At 41.9% G+C, this 20,574-nt stretch overlaps 1 protein-coding gene across 3 annotated transcripts in view; it reads right to left on the bottom strand.

The window, feature by feature from the left end:
* sema4c (sema domain, immunoglobulin domain (Ig), transmembrane domain (TM) and short cytoplasmic domain, (semaphorin) 4C) overlaps positions 1 to 20,135 on the bottom strand; it is a 93,232-nt gene extending 73,097 nt beyond the window's left edge. For 2 of the 3 annotated variants that reach the window (XM_040155960.1, XM_040155962.1), the window contains exon 1: positions 19,667 to 20,135. The gene's annotated coding sequence lies outside the window, so the exon portion shown is untranslated. Of the gene's footprint in view, positions 1 to 18,462; positions 18,519 to 19,666 lie in introns of those variants that run through there. The other variant, XM_040155961.1, reaches the window with a different exon arrangement.
* Between the last annotated feature and the right edge of the window lie 439 nt (positions 20,136 to 20,574).

The following is a 20,574-nucleotide window of genomic DNA, read 5'->3' as shown; positions in this document are numbered from 1 at the left end:
AAAGAACAAATTGGATTCAGTGCTCTCTGCGTACTTTATTCTTGTCAGGGTGGAAAACTCTGAAGCTGCTTTTGCACCGTCATGTGACAGCCAATAAATACCATACAAACGAAATTTTTTAAGGTGGGTTAGCCGCTTAAGTTTCACTGCAGGGTTTTACAGGCTGACAGCCCAGAAGCTGCAGAGAAAAAACTTTACTTCATGTACATCTCAATCACAAATGGAAACTCAGTAAAATCAGCTTCATATTATTCTAACCAAAACATAAAGATCAGCTTTTAAAACCTGTAATTTATTCATACAAACTGTCATCACATGCAGCTTTGTCACTGGGAAGCTTTTTCAACTTTCCATCAGCCATCACAAATTGCAGACCATATTGAATAATATCAACATAAATAAACCTACCTCAGAATAAAAAGCCCAGTTGTTAATATAAAATGGAAAAATGTATTCAGTCTGTTAAATGGAAGCAACATTTGCACACAACCAAAACCGGTGGTGAGCTGGCAATTTATACAGACTTGCAGCATGCAAATACAAACTGGTATGTTTAGAAAGGATGTGTCATATTCAAGATACATTGCATTATATGAAAATTAGGACACATACTGGCATAGTCATAGGAAAGCATGTTCCAAAATGAAGTCGCTGAGGTAAATAGATGCAAAAGTAAAACCTTTAAACCGACCACAGCACTTTGATCAACGGTTACAAAAGAAACCTCATGAAAAAAATACTCAAACACACAACTCAACCAAAGCACCAAAAAAAAGGAAAAGAGCACTCCTTGGCCCTTTAACTCAAGTGTACAGGAAAGAACTAAGACATTATGGGGCTGCAATGGAAAAACAAAAGTGGCGGGGTGTCTGTGTGGCAAACACGGGGGGGGACTGACTGACAATGAATGAAGTGCAGAGGAGGCCTGTGGTCAACGAGCAGAAGTCAGAGAGCCGCTGACGACAACAATCGCACACTCTGCTTCTGTCTTTTCTATCTGTACTATTTCCCGCTTTCCTGTTCTTGTCTGTATCTCTTGCTCTATCTCACCTTTTCTGACTCCCTTTCATCTTTTCAGACAATTCTCAGGCTCTCGATATGAGTTTTCCCTTTTCTTTCATTTAATTTTTTTCAGCCTCCATTTTCTCTTTTTCTCATTTCTGTCTGGCACTTTTTGGCTTTTCTCTGCCTCCTTGTTTCTCCCTTTCCCAGTCTATTTAGCTGCCTGTGACTGTATCTCTGTCTCTTTTCAGTTACTTTTCTTTGACGGAATTTAACAACATTTTGGGAAACACACTTTTTAGGTTTCTTTCAAAGACTTAGATGAAACGATTGATACCACTCTCACGCCGGTACACTGAATTTTAAGCTACAGCCAGGAGTCACTTAACTTAGCATAAAGGCTGGGTACAGGGGGAAAGAGCCAGCCTAACTTTGTCTTCAGGTAACTAGCACCTCTCACTGATTAGTAAGTTATGTCAAATATGTTTAATCCATACAAAGATCAAATGTAAAAGCAACAGTTTTTGGTTTTACGGAGGATTATGTACGGGACTATTTCTTGACCCGGAGCAGTGTCTTTCTAGACGGCAAGACTCCTGGAAGTATTCCCAAAATGTCTACAAAACTACCACTATAAAGGAGCAGTTCAATAGTTGGGATGGATCAGAATTGATCAGAACGACGGAAAACATTCATCTGGCTGTGTCTACCATATCTTTGGAATTAATATGTTACATCTTCTTTGTTTAATCTGTACATAAACAGAAATTGAAAACATTACTGTTTGTGATTTTACTGTTACTAATTCTTGACAAACAACAGTTTATACATTCATCCCAGTACTTTTGTGCAGCATCTCTGGCTATAGATGTAGTTGTGTTTTGTTCTCTGTTGATCATGTCTCTGTTGAGACAAGATGGCAACCTAAATGTGATGACAAGACTTTGAGATGCTTTGCACAGTCATTGCACCAGGCTGTTGCTTTCAAATAAACTACATAAATCCCTGTAAAACCACACACTTTTGTTTCTACATGTCGGTTTCTGTACAGGTCTAAACAAATAAGGTACAACATTTTTGATTATGAGCTCTAGAGGTGTTGGAAGGTATATTTTTTACCTTGGACAGAGCCCAGCTAGCTGTTTCCCCGTGCTCCCAGTCTTTATGCTAAGCTAGGTGAACCATGTCTCCACTCCTGCTCCACAAACATCAGAATGATGTCAATCTCACTCTCAGAAAGAAAAATAAACCCAATGCCGAACTTTTCCTTTAATTTTTTCTAATTGATTTTCTCTCTATCTTTTTTTCTCTCAGGTCTAAGTAGTCTACCTGTGGAGTCCCTCCATTAAAATGAATGACGAGGAATTGACCACTCTCACGATCCCTCTGCTAGAACCAATAAATCAATAGACCCACTCCAATTGCTGCTACTGCATCATGCAGCAAAAGCACAGACACGCACACTCAGTGACAGAGATACGTACTGATGTCTTCATAGTTCTGTAACAACACCCTGGTGAACTTTCTCAGGTGTTTGAGTGTTTGTGTGTGTATGTGTGTAGGTGAGGTAATACTCACACTGCTATAGCCCAGGTGAATAAATTCATATTAATTACAAACTGACTGTGTGTGTGTGTGTGTTTTTGAGAGTGTGTGTGTGTGTGTGGGAGGTGTGACGCAGTATGCATGAAAGAACGAGAATATGTGAGAGCAGAGTGTGTGTGAATGTGTCAGGATGCTGCAGGGCATGTGTTTGTTGATTTTGCAAAGCTCGCCCCCCAACACACAGACACACACTCCTTCTCTTTCCCAAACCCCTGGTGTCTTTGTGAGTCAGTCTTTTCATTGTGTGATTGTGTGTGTGTGTGTGTGTGTGTGTGTGTGTGTGTATGTGTGTGTGTGTGTGTATGTGTGTGCGTGCGCGTGTACGCACGTCTTAAACTCCCAGCTTAGACAACCCGAGCCGAGATTCTAGTAAATGTTGTTAATAAAGTCTTGTGGGAGGTCTGTCTGTCATATAACTGTGGTAACGCCCACACACACACACACACACACACACACACACACACACACACACACACACACACACACACACACACACACACACACACACACACACACACACACACACACACACACACACAAATATAGACATCCACAATATGCAGATAAATATAATTAATAAGACTTAAGCAGATACAAACACAAATCACTCAGACAAAGGCACACCATCACACACTCACACACACACACACACACACACACACACACACACACAAATACACACGCACACATAAAGTCAAGGACACAAACATATAAAGACACACACTGGCACAGGTACAATATACACGTACACACTCACATTCAGACACAAAGAGATTAAGATGCACAGGTTAACACACACTCACATTGATGCATACACAAAGAAACAGCCACACAAAATCAAAGAAGCAAAGGCACAGACACAAAGAAACCCACACACACTGTGACAGACGGCATGGGCCTGAAAGCATGCAGCAGCACCACCAGCGCTGTGACGCACAAAGTTGCCCCGCCGATGAGTGACACAATCCTCATATGCTATAAGCATTGAGGCAACACGCTGTGGTAGTGAGCGCACCTCTAGAGAGAACTGTTTTGTGCGCTATATAATACGGGAAACATTCAATAACACAGCAGCTCTGTGCAACAAAGCAAGTGTCCATGCAGCTGCAAAAGAAAGAAATCTCACACACACATGAAAACATAGAGCACAGCGGAACGCTCAGACCCTCACTTAGAGACACGGGCTGATAATTATGAGAATGTGGACACACATGCAACAGTACAGAATTAGGGTTACTTAGCAGAACCTTCACATTTAAGTTGCTAAGACTTGCCTCCCTATGATTTTATATTACAGGACTTTAATCAAAATAGACTGGGGCCAAAGAGAGTAACCTGAATCTTACTTTTGATTCAAGTTCAACGCAGCCTCCTCTGTGAAGATAAATTCATGCGGGATTGTATCAGCAACCATTTGCATAACTCTCTGGAAAAAAGAAAGCAATGTGTAGTCTACTACAAATTTACATGTAAAAAGGTTCTTTGTGCATTGCACAATACTGAGTTGTACATTACTTTCCTCCACATATTCATGCTGCAGGTCTGTTACTCTCTCAGGATTTCATTTAAATGGCGCTCGGTAGAGTTGTTTCATCTGCATTTGATGTTATTTAAGGAATTGCCCGAGTGTTAGTAAAGAGACCTGATGGACATTATTGAAAACTGTGTGGTCACTGAGGATATTTGCTTGAATTTCTCTGAGGTGTATCGCATTATTGGGCAAAACCATGTTTACAATAGCTCTCTCTTGTTCCTCCGAGAATATGGGGCCCCTCCTCTTTCACGTTCTCCTATGTAGACCAATCAAAATACATGTAAAATGTCACAAGAAAGCGTACAAGGCATTGTTTCAAACATGGAAACCAGTGAATGGATTCCAAAAAGTACTGATGTAGAGCATATAGTAGGCTACATTGTACTGATTTTACTGTAGACAGTAAAGAAAAGTTTTTTCTCAGCTATGCTCTCTATGCTCCAGCCTCTCTCCATGTCAACCCATGGTTTACAACATGTTGAACCAATGTTGTTCAAATCTCAGCTGATAAATTTGGTCATTTTATTTGCCCACGTTGTCCTCCAGGTCTACCTCTACCTGTTCCTCGCTTACCCCTCACGTCACACATTGGTTTTGCAGAGAAAATTTGCAGAGTTGGATGAGGGGATAGACACCATTCTCATATCCCTCATCAATCTACACTCAATACCACATAATGACAAAGCTAAAACAAATTTTAGACATTTTTGAAAATTTGTTTAAACCTCCCCGCCCCCGAAATATCACATTAACAAGCAATCATGGGAGAAGGGCCTTGGTAAGAGAGGTGGCCAAGAACCTGATGGTCACCTGAGATGGATGAAACCTCCAGAAGGAAAACCATCACTGCAGCCCTCCACCAGTCTGGGCTGTAATGGCAAAGTAGCCAGATCAAAGCTTCTCCTCAGTGGAAGACACATGAAAGCCCACCTGGAGTTTGCAAAAAAAGCACCTAAAGGACTCTCAGACTGTGAGGAACAAAATTCTCTGGTCTGATGAAACCAAGATTGAACTCTTTGGCCTCAATTCTAAGCATCATGTCTGGAGGAAATCAGACATGACTTCAGAAGTGGTTGTGCTTTTGTAAGTTCCTCCCATTTCTAAATAGGATTTCTGGAGCTCAGCCAGAGTGACCATTGGGTTCTTGGTTCTTGGTCACCTCTCTTAACAAGGCCCTTCTCCCCTGATTGCTCAGCTTGGCCAGGCAGCCAGCTCTAGGAAGAGTCCTGGTTTTTCCAAACTTCTTCCATTGAAGTATTATGGAGGCCACTGAGCTCTTGGGAACCTTTAATGCAGCAGAACATTTTTTGTGCCCTTCCCCAGATCTGTGCCTCGACACAATCCTGTCTCTGAGCTCTGCAGGCAGTTCGTTCGACCTCATGACTTGATTTTTGCTGTGGAATGCATTGTCAGCTGTGAGACCTTATATAGACAGGTGTGTGCTTTTCCAGTTCATATCCAATCAATTGAATTTACCACAGGTGGACTCCAATCAAGGTGTAGAAACATCTCAAAGATGATCAAGAGAAATGGGAGGAAGCTAATTTTCAAGACTCATAGCAAAGGGTCTGAATACTCATGGAAATGTGATATTTCAGTTCTTCATTTTCAATAAATTTGCAAAAAATTTTAAAATTCTGTTTTGGCTTTGTCATTGTGGGATATTGAGTGTAAATTGATGAGGAAAAAATGAATTTAAACAGTTTTTGCATTAGGCTGAAACATAACAGAATGTGAAAAAAAGGAAAGGGGTCTGAGTACTGTCTGAATGCACTGTATAAATGTAATGCCAGTTGGCTTAGCTTACTGGCATTACAGCTCACTTATTAACATATTATATCTCGTTTGATTAATTCATACAAAACCCAAAGAGTAAAAATTACAATTTGCAGTGTTATAGGGGGACATGTGTGTTTTGCCGGGAGCAGTGACTTACACATATGTAACCCCATGTAAAACCCCAGTTTGTAATATTTACACTTCTGATTTAGCTCTAGCATCATCCATTTCTTTGCTTCTCCAATAACAGATGATCACAAAGGCACAGAACAAATACAGGCAAACACTCAGCTAAACACAGAACCCCACCCCTTTGTTAGCCACCTAAGAATAGGAATAGAGAGCAAGACACTGCCATACCCACACACACCCAGCTAACCACGCAGACACATACACACACACACAAATGCAGACACAGCAGCTAACTTAATTTCAAAATCAATTAATTAAAAAGCATGGTCTTCTCCCACAGGGAGTGAAAGACAAATTTGAAGAATTTAATCCTGGTACACAAATCAGAGCTATTCAGCAGCAGAGATATGAGAGGACAGGATGGATGGAGGGATGGAGGGACGGAGGGATGGAGGATCGACGGTCAATGAATTTTAAATAGGGAGGGATTTAACTCAGTTGCTTCAATTTAACACGATTCCTCTTCCTTTTCCTACTTTACTGTAATGCTTTTCTATTTATCTATCTATCTATCTATCTATCTATCTATCTATCTATCTATCTAGAGCACGTCTGTTGTGAATGTGTGTGTGTGAGGTGTTCATCAGCATCACTCACTCACTCCCTCACTGTCTCTTTCGGTTAGTTTTTAGGCTTTTTTTGAAAGAGACGTGTTATTGATTTCCTGACGTGTAGAAGCGGAGAGGGGCTGAGAGTATACGTGTGCGTGTATGCCTCTGTGTGTGTGTGTGTATGCGTGTGTTCTCCTTGGCTGGTCTAACCTCCGGCAAAAAAATCATAATAAAGAGTTTGTCTCTCTCTCCTCCCTGGTGTTCCTAAAAAAGACTTTGCCTAATAGGCAAGAAAAAAAAAACACTGTGAGATAAACTGTTCCATATGCCATGGCTCTGTGTGTGAGAGTGAGAGGAAGATAGAGACAAAGTGGGAGTGCAAGTGTCAGTATGTGTGTATTTGGTATGTGTGTGTGCTTGTGTGTGTGTGTGTGTGTGTGTGTGTGTCTGTGCGCGTGCATGTATGAAGGTGTGCGTGCAAATGCGCATGTTTGGCAAGCAATGTGTACATGTGTTGTGCAGGTGAGAGTGTGGCCTTCCGAGAAAACACACGTGGCCTTCCATATCTGTCTGATATTACAAGTGTATGTTTGAGAGCCTGTGAGAGAATGTGTGTGTGAAAGCATTAGTAGCGGAAGAAGTATTCGGATCCTTTCCTCAAGTGAAAGTAGCAAGCAACAGTGGTCTCTGCTCATTGAAAATGGTGTATCCGCTAATTTGGGGATCTTGACAGGTACAAATTTTTTTGAGTTTATCTTTATACAATGCGCAGATGCTCTCTCTTAGTTCTCAGATATGTATTTTTAGTGGGCCCTTTACACATACAGATTAAAAAGGCTGGGAAAGCAACAGCTGCTATTCATTGTGAATGAGACCTGGCTTTGCAGCCCTGTGCCTCCCACTGAGTTTGACAGACTTCATAAGCAGCCTGCTACACTACAGGGAAAAGTTGAAAAAGGCTCATCTTAATGCAAATATCCTTGGACACATAATCTTGATTATAATGGAAATGAATGAATGGAAAGGAAAGCATAGAGTTTTTTACTACGTCACTTCACTACGCGAATGAACTTGAACGAACTTTTAAAAAAAAACTTTAAACAAAATGGAGGAAACGCTGATCGTCACAGTCTCTGGCTTCCCTTTTCTCTACAATGTATCCTTCATGAGTGACCAGGACATAGAGAAGAAGAACGATTTATGGAAACAAGGCGCCGACATTGTTGGTGTGTATGGTGGCGGTGGGTACGTCAGAAAACAACTGTCCAGTCAGAGCAGAGAATGTAAATTATGTGCTCAACACAACAAACCCCCAGAGCTACAGATTCATGAGAGGACAGACACTGCCAGCTACTTTGTATCCATATGTATGAATGCACCATAAGGTCCACTGCAGCTAATGTGAGGCTTCAGTGGTTTGAGTTAGCCAAATCAGCAGGATATCTTATTGATAATCACTTGAGGTTTACTGAAAAAAACCCATGTGTGAGTACCAGGATGAATGCAACAAGTAACTTCCCTGTAAAGTGTTACTTAAGAAAGAATAGTGTTATACAAAAAGTGTATCATTGCATTGTTCTTAATGCATTAACATGTTAGCAGTATATTAATGCTATAAATGGTCAAGGTGTAACTACTTTATAGCTATACTTTAATACATCAAATTTTATAAGCCGAACATGTGTTTTGTGTGTAAAATCTTAACCTGGTTAGTAGCCTAATGTTAGTACTACATTTCACACAATGTAGTGAAGTAGAAATATAAAGTAGCATCAGATCATCATTCTCAAGTGAAGTACAATAGTGTTACCTCAAAACTGTATGTAAGGACAGTACTCGAGTGAAAGTTCTTTGAAAGCATGACTGTCTGCATGCATGTAATGTGTCAGAGAATATTAGAGTATATTTGTGAGTGTGTGTGTGTGTGTGTGTGTGTGTGTGTGTGTGTGTAACAGGCTGCAGGCAGAGAGGTCTATTACAAAAATACACAGGGAGCACAGCAGTGGGTACTAAAGGAGAGAAAAGAGAATAAGAGTGAGTACCGCAAAGTAAAAAATGAGAAAGATTGAAAGAGAGAGTGAGAAAAAAAGGTGAAAGCCAGGTTGGAAATTGATGGTGTAATTATTGACTGCTGGTCAGCTCTTATCTTGGTTTCCCAGAGCTGTTGTCTGGGCAAGCTGGTTTCTTTCTTGCTTTCCAATTTCTGTCTCTCTCTCTCTCTCTACGAGTGGACCAAACCTGGCAACCTGCGTATTTTTCCCAATAATTTGTTTTTCTCCTTGTCTTATAATTTTGCGGCTTCATCCCGTTGAGCATCCCTTGTCTTTCTTTTTTTCTCTCTCCATTCCTCTATCGAGACAGTCAGACATCACGCAGGGAGCAGTGGACTGGAAAAGAGCAGCAGGAGAGGGGGGAGTGCAGCCATCTGGGGTCAAAGGTGAGTCTGCAGCAGGACAGGGGCGGGTGAGGGGGCAGAGTCTGTCTCTCTCTTTCACCCCATCCCCAGCACATAAGCAAGACCAACACCTCAACAGCATAACTATTATAGCTGCAGCTGAGCTCAAAGGAGATTCTAGTGCCAGACTCAAGTTGAGGCTAATAAGGTGCTAGTGCTAAGGTAGCGCTGATAACTGAGAGCCTTGCTAAGATAGCAGTGATGTTTTAATAAAAGGCTCAGAGGTAATATTCAAAATAAAATTAGTAAGTAAAGTAAGTTCTTTGATTTACTTCATGATACAGAGTGACCGTGGGCTACACACGTACTTATAAAACTGGAGTTACAACCACGTAACTTGTATGTTGCCTTGTTTGATTACTGAATCAGAGATTATTTTCATGCAGTCGCCTTGTTTACAGTAGAGATGTCTTTGTTAGTTTTACTGAAAAGAAGAAGACTACTGAGTCTTCAGCTTCTGTAATGCTGTCTTCACTTTATCATCATTGGGAGGGGGAAACACTAGTGTAGCTACTGTGGCTATGTGCGTAGGATCTGTAGCTGCACCGTATTGCCATTGTTGAGGTACCCCTGAGAAAAGCACGTAACTTATTATCATCCACTGTACCTGAGGGAGGTTAGCCCTATGCAAAAATGTCATGGACTTCTAGTACTATGACAAGTTATATGAACATGTAATATATGTATCGACGGATCACACTCCGTTTTTTGTTCCTACAGCATCATAAATCCTTGAAAACTTTATGTCCATAATCATTGCAAGGTTGTAACAATCAAAAATTTAAAGTTGTTTTAGTTTAAGCAGACCACCAAAAGATAGTTGGGTGTTCATTAAAGGGTTAACCCCTAACTGCTCTGGTGGATCTGTTCAACAACCCCAGTAGAAGGCTCTGGTTGTGCTGGGCAGTTCCCAGTGCGCAGGTAGACTGCATGTGGAAGAGTAGGCATCACTACAATGACACAGTGTCCTCTGTCTCTACTGTTTCTCCACATCAGGATCAAATATTCAGCTATGTCTCATCATTACATTGCGTATTTACTGTGGTATTCTTGTTCCCTGTGGGATGTCATTGCACCAATCATGGGCAATATGGAAAGCAGACAAGTAGGTGGGTAGGTGGCATCGTCAACAAAAACAAAGAGCAGGTTTAGGATTTGTATGTATGACTCTGTACACCCTGCATTCATGTTTCATTCAAGGCAAAAAAGGGCTGTGTTTAACAAATCTTTTAATAAGACGAAACAGTAACAGTGATGGGCTACCTCACTGCAGTAGATTTTGCAGCTGCTTTGCACACTGTATCGGTTCCTCCTTTGCTATAGATGAAGAAAATGAGCAGTGACTCATGGGCTCAGATCATGCTGGAGCCTTCATACTGGGATCCATGAGGCAAAATCTGATTAGTCGGTCAGGGAGCAGGGCATCTCACTCCTCGTCATTGCAGTTGAAATAATTTTCTCACAGATCATGCGGGCTCTTTGCTGGGACATCTCCAATTAAGGAAACAAAATACACTTCAGCGGTGGAGATACAGTGTATTTAAGCAGTGTTCCACACATTGTTTGACATCTTCCTCACACTTGCCAAAAGGAGCCCATGAAAATAGAAAGAAGTACTTGCCTAGTAGTAAAAGCCACACTGATCTACCATTAATTTTTCAACAATAAAGGGTAGCATTGAATTCCCAGTAAGACTTGATAGGCCTAGTTTCCATGAGGAAGTGTGACACTAAGTTAACTTTGAATTTCTAATTACAGGTGCTGCACTGGGTAAACATCTATTTTTTCATTTAGGAGAGACTAATGACTAACTTTGATTTTCCTACAGACCAGTGGTAACACTGGAAAAAACAGCAGGAAGTAAGCAGGGTAGCTCTCAGTCTCCTAACAGCTAGGAAAGCTAAGCTACTCCCACACACTAGCTCAACGGAATTGTGAGAGAGCAGCAATGTTGGGGCCCTCCTGCTGCTGATAAGCCTGCATGGGCCCCTCTGTAGTGCCTATCCCGGAGAGGGGCCATTAGCCCGGCTGCAGCTCCTTCCTGGATAAGCTGTAGCTTACCAGCCTGCAAGCCAAAGGGCAACTTTTTATTGTCCTTCCCAAACTTTATGTGTGAGTGTGGGGCGATAGCTTGGGAGGGGCTTTGTGCTGGAGATTGCAATACAGTATGTGTGTGCGCGCGTGTATGCGTGTGTGTGTATGTGCGCATGTGTGTGTGTGCGCTCAAGCTGCGCGCTCCCAGCACTTCCTGCCCACTAACGGCCAATCCCACGGTAGGGAGGGTGAGCAGCTCTATCGGACCAGAACAATGCCAAAAAAAGGCCGTCATAAAAACAAGCTACCATGCTCTTGGTTAGCAAAGGGAAGTGGAGGGGTTGGGCCTATTTTCCTCAACCCCCCCCGGCAATTTCATCTGCATCTTTATTCACACGCACACATTAATGCACACAATCTCAGATATCCAGTCCATGTGGCTGTATTTTTTACTGTTATCTTTTCTTGCTAGCCCATACACATTTGCATACACTATCCAGGAAACAATGCCTGAAAACAGCAAGAGCTGAATATGCATGGGCATACACCTATCAGCCAGAACATTAAAACCAGTTACCGATTTTAATGTTGTGGATGAATGTTGTGTCCTCTATGCAAAGTACATACACACACACATAGCAATGTTGCCACTGACAGTAAACAATAGGAACCTCCGCTTCACATTGGGTCCTAGCAGCTTTGACATGTCACCAAAACCAGAATAACAAAAAAGAGAACAATTCCAGCAGTCCTCTGTACACAAAAGTCAGTATGGACAGCTGAGCCAGAAAACATCTGCTGAGTCGCAGCAAACAGAACAATAATCAGCCAACTAACAGGCCCGTTGGGGGCCTCAGAAAACATACTAAATACCTTACACAGTGCCCCCGAAACACAGTTGGCTCACTGACAAGGTGACAAGGTTTTTGGCCAAGCATATTCCTGTCTCTCCCCAATCCAGCTTTACAATTTCAACCAGAGCCAAGCATGGGCACAGGAAACAGGATGAAATGGGAGAGATGAGTCAAGATGCTATCTGAAGAGGAAATTATGGGAAAATTATCAAATATAAAGATTTGTCTCCCTGAGTCCGTGATTGAAACAGGAGATTGGAAAAACACATTGCATGGCCAAAGATACTACACATAGATGGATGGATGTATAAATGCAGGTACTATAATCTTTGATGATCCATCAATAAAAATTACATTGCACTGACAACTAATTAAGAGAATAGTTTCATATTTTAGGAAATCTGCTTATTCTCTTTGCTTGCCAAAAGTCAGAAGGGAAGATGCATGCCACTCTTACAGCTGTTCATTAAATACACTGGAGCCAGGAGATGGTTATCTTAGCTTGGCACACAGGCTGAAAGCAGGGGGAAACCAGGTAGTCTCACTCTGTACAAACACAACAGAAATCCAGCTGCCAGCACCTCTGAAAGCTCATTAGTTAACACGTTATGTCTCGTTTAAAGGAACAGTTGGACAAAGGGTTGCAGCTAACGATTTTTTTCAATCACTGATTAATCTGATGATTATTTTCTCAATTAAGTAATAGTTTGATCTATATGTTGTCTTAAAATAGTGAAAACTGCCTGTCAGAATTTCCTAAAGACCAAAGTGATGTCTTCAGTGATGTCTAAAACCCAAAGTTATTCACTTTTCAGCAAAACACAGAAAAGAAGAAGATGAGAAGCTCAAACCAATAAATTGGCATTTTTGCCAAAAAAAAACTTAAACAATTAAGTGATCATCAAAATAGATGCAGATCTTTTTTTTCTTGTGGTTTGACTAATTGATTGTTTGAGCTTTAGTTTGAGAGTTTGGGAAATATGCTTGACACCACTCTCATATCTGTCTGTACAATGTAAGGCCAGCAAAGTACACCTACCAGCAACCAGCCAAGACTCCAGGAAATTAGCTTGCTAGCAGCTACCTGTTTCCTCTGGTTTTCAGTCTCAGTTTCCTGGCTCCAGCTTCATAACTTCCTAACTATTCCTTTAATGAACAATAAAAATGAAAACAGAAAGACATAAACCTTTGCAGTTGCCTACAGTTTAAAGTTCAATGTCAAACCTAAAATATGTTAATACTTACAGAAATAATGTGCTGTCATCACTTTCTATGACTGTTTTTACGATCTCAAGTATCCAAAAAATCCATTTAACCTTTCTAACTCTATGTGTCCTGTTTTACATAAAAACTTTGATGGAAACCCAGTTATTGATAGACAGACAGACTCATAGAGACAGCAGAGCAATAAAGAGATAGATAATGAGAGAGAGAGAGGTAGCGATAGACAGAAGGAGAGAGAGAGACTGAGGCTGGCGGGCAGCAGATGGCCAAAAGTGGTCAGCTGGTAAGAAACAAGCAGGTCAGGGCTATCCTCCACCTCTATTCTACCACTCATAAATAATGCAGAGGACTGGAGCCACCCAGAGCAGCACCACCAAGCTTCTTCTAAAGGCCTCCAACTCTCCGAGCGAGTCTCTCATAAAGGTAGATAGAGAGTTTGTTAAGCTGGAGAAAGCACAAACCTTTATGTCATGGCGGGGAGTTATGGATTACTCTCCATCTGTTCAATCATTTGTTTCAGACAACTGTAATTAGATGCGGGTGATGCCTCTCACCACTGCACTCTGACATTTTTAAAATTACATTGATCAGCCTGACAGGGGGGAAATTACAGGTCAGAATGAAAAGCTTTGATAAACAAAACTTCCGCAGTGCAAGAGTGAAAAGATTTGGTGCATCCAGCCATATTTGCTCTACAGATTTGCCTCCAGGAACATCAGTATGCACCATATTGGATTTTCCATCACTCTGACTTTCCTGGAAACACTTCTCCCCCCTCAGGACTTATTTATTTATTGATTGCCCCAAAGGGGGGCTGAATCATTCATAGAGGGTGACAAATATTTATTACTGCTCTGGGTTTTATAATCTGAGTGTACTGTATTTTTTGGCAACAATGTTAATTTTTGACGACAACGGCAATAGGACTTAATTTAATTTAACTGAACCGAACTGAGAGAAAGATCCGTGATGGCTGCTCCCAGGGTATTCAGGGTACTGGCACTACTATTATGGGCATCAAAAAGGATTATACTACTTTTCTCTATCCTAGCATAGTTTTCATTCTCAATAGGCTGAATATGCACTTGTCCATTCAATTAAAGTTGAACTATATAAGTGGTAAGTTCTTACACTTTGGCAATACAAAAATGAATTCATTATGCTACTTGAATGGTGCAAAACGAGTGAGATAGAAGACAAGGAAAAAATATGTGTGCGTAAGTGGGTGAGAGAGACAGAGGATGAGAGAGAGAGGGAGAGAGAGCTCAAAGGGAAGGCTAAGTTGCAAAAGAGCAAAAGCTTCTCGTCTCAGAACAACTGCAATCACAGCTGCTGCCAAAACCCTCTGGATCCATCCCTAGTGCCTGATGGAAATTTCTCAACAGGCCTTAAAGCCACTGAGAAGGGTGTGTGTGTGCTTCTGCTTGTGCACAGTTTGTGCTCTGTATTAATAGTTCGTTCTGTAACACTGTAACATCAAAAAATTATAACTGCATCAACTTTGAGACAAGAAACATTTCTCTAACATAAATAAAAAAAAAAGAAAACACGAGCAAATGAGGAAACATCATCAACACTCTGACGATACATATGTCGCATACTTCATAAACTTGATTTTTGAGCTGTTGATGTCCCACAGTGCAATGTATAAAGAAAATGGAGGTGCGACTCACGGCTAGAAATAACTAATTACAGGTGGTGATGAGACAGCTCCATGAAAATATAGGAAAACAACAACAACAACAACAACAAAAAGTATTAAATCACTGGGAAAACATTTGACTTTCTCTTTTTGAAGTTAATTTGGCAATGACATTTCAAATCAGTTTGACGGATGCATATTGAATCCTTTCCTTAGCACGACAGTCTACTAAGACAAACACTATATAGCACATGCTGTTTGCAGCTACATGTAATATGTAGTATAAAAATAGGGCACAACTAAACACATCATAACAAAAGTTTCTGGGGAAAACTAAAAACTAATCACTTTCCATTATTATTACTGTAGGTGGTCAACTTCAGCCAATCGGTCCTGTTCATCAGATTTTAGTGTTCCCCAGAAACTTCTAATGTGTTATAACTCACTTTCCTTCTGTTGTGTACGACTTGATGCGTTTCTCTGTTTGCTTGTGTTTTTCAATTTGCAGTGGTTTTCTTTATGTCCTGTATGTGCTGTCAAATTGGTGAAAGTGTTCCATAATTTCTCGGCCACTGCAGATTTCCTCCTGGATTGATTTACAGCACAAAGAAAGATTGTTTTAGGGCCCAGATGAAAGGGAGGGTGCTGTTCTTCTACTAGAGATAACACGTTTTTTAAAATAAGAAACAACCAAAAAAAAAAAAAAAGGACCTTCTGACACATTTATCCTCTTACGGAAAGGCAAAGACAAATACAGGCAACATGACAGGAACAGAGTGAGGAAGGACAAAAAGCAACATCCTAGTTGGAGGAAGCAACAGCTTTCATGGTTTTTGGTCGTAATTTTGACCACAACTAAAAAAACGGAAATGAAGCCAGGAGTCGTCTCAGTCAACTCTAATTATGGTAATTACACAAGATATCATGATTAATGTGCCAGTGACATGCTAATGTGTAACACTCCTTCACGTTACGGTGACACTGGGTAAATTTTGCTCCACAACTCTGCACACGTCAAAGCCTTTCTCAACACACACACACACACACACACATTACCTTGAATCTATTGCTAATAGAGTACTTGATAATGAACCAATAGCAATAACAAGGCAGGCTCATACAAACTGAAAGCATGAAAACATAAGGTTTCTATCACTTTGACCCTGCACCCTACCAAAACCCATTTACCATGATGTTCTTGTAAACAAGCTTCTTCCTCTCCTTCTTCTCTAAACATCAGCCTGTCCAGCCCAACCCTGCCTCCCACTGTTCCCCTCCGGCATACACACACACACACACACACACACACACACACACACACACACACACACACACACACACACACACACACACACACACACACACACACACACACACACACTCCCATCTGCTTCTGCTCTCCAGACCTTGCATCTGGCCTCCCATGAACCCTATCTCTGCTCAACACAAACACACATTCAAATTGAGGCAGGGCGATTCTGTTCATGCAGGATCAGAACACACAGGGCATGGCCAGAGATGTGAACTCTCCTCAGCCCAGCAGGAAGCTCAACACGCAGACCAGTTTAAAACATCAAAAACAAAAGCAAATCTGCGTGTAAAAGAGATTGTTAAAAGAAAAGAAAGGCAGATATTGCAGGATTCAAATCGTTGTAGGGATGAAAAGGACATTTTGAAAAAATGCCTCCTGTGGGAAGCTGGCACGTCAACTGTTGCTCAGCAGAGGATGTGAAGAAAAAAATCCTCTCCCACCATCTAAAATACATTATCGTTAGCGAATTCAGGTCCATACGCTCTCACAACACCATAGCCAGCATGAACACAGGCTGAATGGTCTGAGTGTGTGTTCTTGTATGTGAAGCTTTTGAGTTACATAATAAGAAATCATCCCGTTATCACGGGAGTTTACCGTGCATTCAGCTGCTCGCCATGTGGGCTACAGGATCTGTTGCATTGACGTGATGCATGTGACACAGAGTTGACAATTAAACACACACAAGCGTGCGCACACAGCGCAGCCAGGAAACATCTGGTGCAGTGACGATCTAACAGCTATGATGCAATGTTGGCCCTTTGGTGTCAAAACACACAGTTTATATCACACGTGCGCACATGCACGAAGACACGAAAACACACGAGAATGACAGATAGTGAAGTAAAGCTGAAGGGATTAATTAATTAACTGATTAATCAGAAAATTAATGCAATTATTTTGATAATTGATTCATTGTTTGAGTCATTTTTGAAACCAAATACCAAAATTAGCTTTTTCCAGCTTATCAAATGAGGTTTTGCAGCCCTCGTTTTATATGATGGTGAATACAACATCTTTGGGTTTAAGACTGTGAGTTGGGCAAAACAAAGTAGCTGAAGATGTCATCCAGGGTCTTGGAAACTTTAAGGACATTTTGTCTTTATTTTCTGGCCGTTTATAGACAAAATAATGACTCGATCAATGGAGAAAATCATCAGCAGAGTCGTCTCTTATGAAAATAGTCATTAGTTACAGCCCTATAGTGAAACGAACGGCTGCAGGAACACATGTACTACGGGACACCCAGAGGGAACAGGAGTCCACATAAATACACGCATATGCTTCAATTAACAAAGAAAAGTTTCAAGAAATTCCACATCTGTCTAACTTGCACTCAAATGCCAAAACATAATATTAATATATATTAATAATAACATAATAGCTTGCCTGTTTGCATGTATATATATAATGCATGCGGTTCTTTGTCTGCCTGCCTGTGTGCCATTTAATTATGTGTGTGTGAGGAGCATGAGGAGTGTGTGAGGGAAGATGGGAAGGAGGCTGGCCATCAGGATGTGGAATCCATTGTCTGTTCGACAATGAAGAGATCGAGTCGGCAGGAGCCCTGTCTCACTTTGAATGGAGGTATTAACATCTGGGGCCAGAGGGCTGCAGTGTCTGTGTGTGTGTGTGTGTGTGTGTGTGTGTCTCTGTGTGTGTGTCTTTGTTGCAAATGGCCTGGATAAACTGGATTTTCAAGGCTTTTTTGCCAGACTCGAATAATGCAGATGTCAGGAGGAATCCCTCAAACAACCAAATCAGTTTCCAACCATATCTCCTCGTAACGTACTTCAGTCTTGTATAATCTACTCTGCGTGTTGATATGAAGGATTATGTGTATTCTTAAAGGTCGGTGAACTTGGATTTCACAAATTAAAAGGTGAGCCAATTGAATTTCGGCAGGATTATCCTCCACTACATCCCACTACGCTGCAAATGTCAACTTGCGGCTCAATACTAACGCTGAATTTTACCAGTATATTACTTCCATTAATCTTTGCAAATGACACAGTGACACACACACACAAAGGATCACACACACACAAACACACACACACACACACACACACACACACACACACACACACACAGACAGACATGCCTAACTACCCGCCCACAAATGTTATGAAAAAGAAAATCCTATGACAAACTTTATGAGAAAATTATACAGACATCACAGCAGACAGTGGTTCTTCAAGTACAATAACACTCATATAAAGTCATCTTCCCTACCTCCTCCTTCCCACATGGTAATAACACGACTCCGCTAACTTACCCACAACCTTTACTGTCTTTAGTTTGTAAGGCCACGCTCCCCCTGCACTGTCTGTTAGTTAACCGGCAGTGGCACCATCCAGCTTGTAAAAAAAAACAGAAAAAGGAAAAACAGGCACCCCCACATCACCCACCCAACTCCTCCTCCTCATCCTAAAACACCACCTTTTTACACAAACCCTCGCTCACTGACTGTCCAGTGTGGATGCTTGCCCCCCCTTCCTCCTCAGTAATTACAATAATCACTCAACTGAAGCTAATACTTACTTCATTAAGGCAAAAAAAAAAAAAAAAAATCAGGAGGGGAATACGGAGGAAAAGCACTCCAAAGTAATGTCTCAAGTCAGTGGATTATTGTCACCATAAGAGCTTCATTTTTGAGTGTCAGATGAGCAAGCGGGAAGTAGAGGCAGCAATTCAAGGGACTCATTGCTTTGATGGCATTGGAAGTGGATGAGGGCTGTTATATATGAATCCTATAACTGCTATATGTAAATGAACTATCAAAACCTCCACGTACGTTTTCACTGGGCTGCTGTATAACTCTCAATTCATGCATCCGTTTAAGTGCGGAATACTTGACATCTGTATAAACTCTCCGTTCAGGCAGACAGCAGTGGTCACAGAGTCATTTAGGAATATTGCTGGAATATTACACTGATGCGACTGGGAACACAAAACACAATCGAGCATAGGAAGGTGCCTGAAAGTTCATCAAACGGCACCACACACACACACTCCAGACTGGGAAGTATTACAGGCAAATAATAAAACATGAAGGGATTTTTACTTCGAAGTGGTGCATAGGGACGATTCTGGCACGCTGCAGCACAAACCGCGTATCATAAGTGTGATACAGTACAGAGGAGACTGTATAGATGCATTAGTGGACTCGGATGCATGATTTTGGAGCAGTCATGTAAATACGCGGACTTGATTCCCTTCCAGGGGCTCCTGGCCGCAGTGCGCTGTGTTTACTCTGCGCGAAATGGAGATAAAGTTGCACCACACTGAGCCCCAGACGGACAACCTCCAGCACCTCGGTGATCCGTTACCTCAACGCGTCGGGCTTCAGGGCAACAGTTGGAGATCCGAGGACTCGGGATGGGGACGTGCTCACCCTCCGCTTCCTCCGTCTACTTTTATTTACAGCCGCCTCAAATCATAGCGCCCACCATCCGGATAAATAACGGCTACAAACTTACCTTATTACTGCGGTGATGGTGGCGATCATTACAGGCAACGCGTCCTGCGCTTTCCTCTCCGTCTGCTCTGACGACAGATCCAGTATCCTTCTCTCCCCACTCTCTTCTTCCTCCGTTATCTCGGAACTGTTTTTGAATCTGAGTTATAAATTATTCCACATCCTCATCAATTTCTGACGAATTCCCCCTCGTTTTCTCACTCTTCTCCTCCTGTTTCCTCTATTATTTTCAATGTTTCGACTGGAAGGTAAATCGAGCCTTATGATCCCGTCATTCAGTTTCTACACAGAGAAACTGGCTCTCCGCACAACTCCCTCCCAAGGCTTTGTAACACGAAACCAGAGGAGGAGGAGGAGGAGGAGAAAAGGGGGAAAAGGAAAGAAAGAAGAGAGAGCGTGAATTTAATCCACTATCTGGGACCAGCTAGATGGATCTATCCGCCTGTGTGTCTCTGCGCAGAAGTTTCGGCAGTCCGCACAAAGCAGACATGTCGGAGTGGTCGTGGCGCTGCGTCTCTGTGCCAATCTAATGAAAATGATGTGTGTGTGTGTGTGTGTGTGTGTGTGCGTGTGTGGTGCGTTGCGCCGCAGCTTGTGTGCGCCCCCAGCCTATTTCTGCAGTACGCATCACAGCAGGGACCATGGAGGATTTCAAAAAAGGCAGACAAACAGGTCTCCGCCCATTAGCCGCTCCGAACAAGGGGCCCGGACACAGACGTGGGGCCCCCAGCAGCCATCACACTGCTTGATTAAGACCGTTTCATTATGCGGAAAGCGAGGGTCTGTTTTACCAGAGTGCCTCCCAACCCGGGGTCTGACCCGAGACGCTCAGAGGTGCTTTTTAACGGGCTCCCGCAGCCAAATGAGCACGGAGCTGTGGAGCAGGGTGGTCTGGCGGTTAAAGAGACC

Source organism: Xiphias gladius, chromosome 19 (assembly GCF_016859285.1).
Source record: "Xiphias gladius isolate SHS-SW01 ecotype Sanya breed wild chromosome 19, ASM1685928v1, whole genome shotgun sequence".
NCBI classification, from domain to species: domain Eukaryota; kingdom Metazoa; phylum Chordata; class Actinopteri; order Istiophoriformes; family Xiphiidae; genus Xiphias; species Xiphias gladius.
This window is presented reverse-complemented; position numbering and strand designations above follow the sequence as displayed.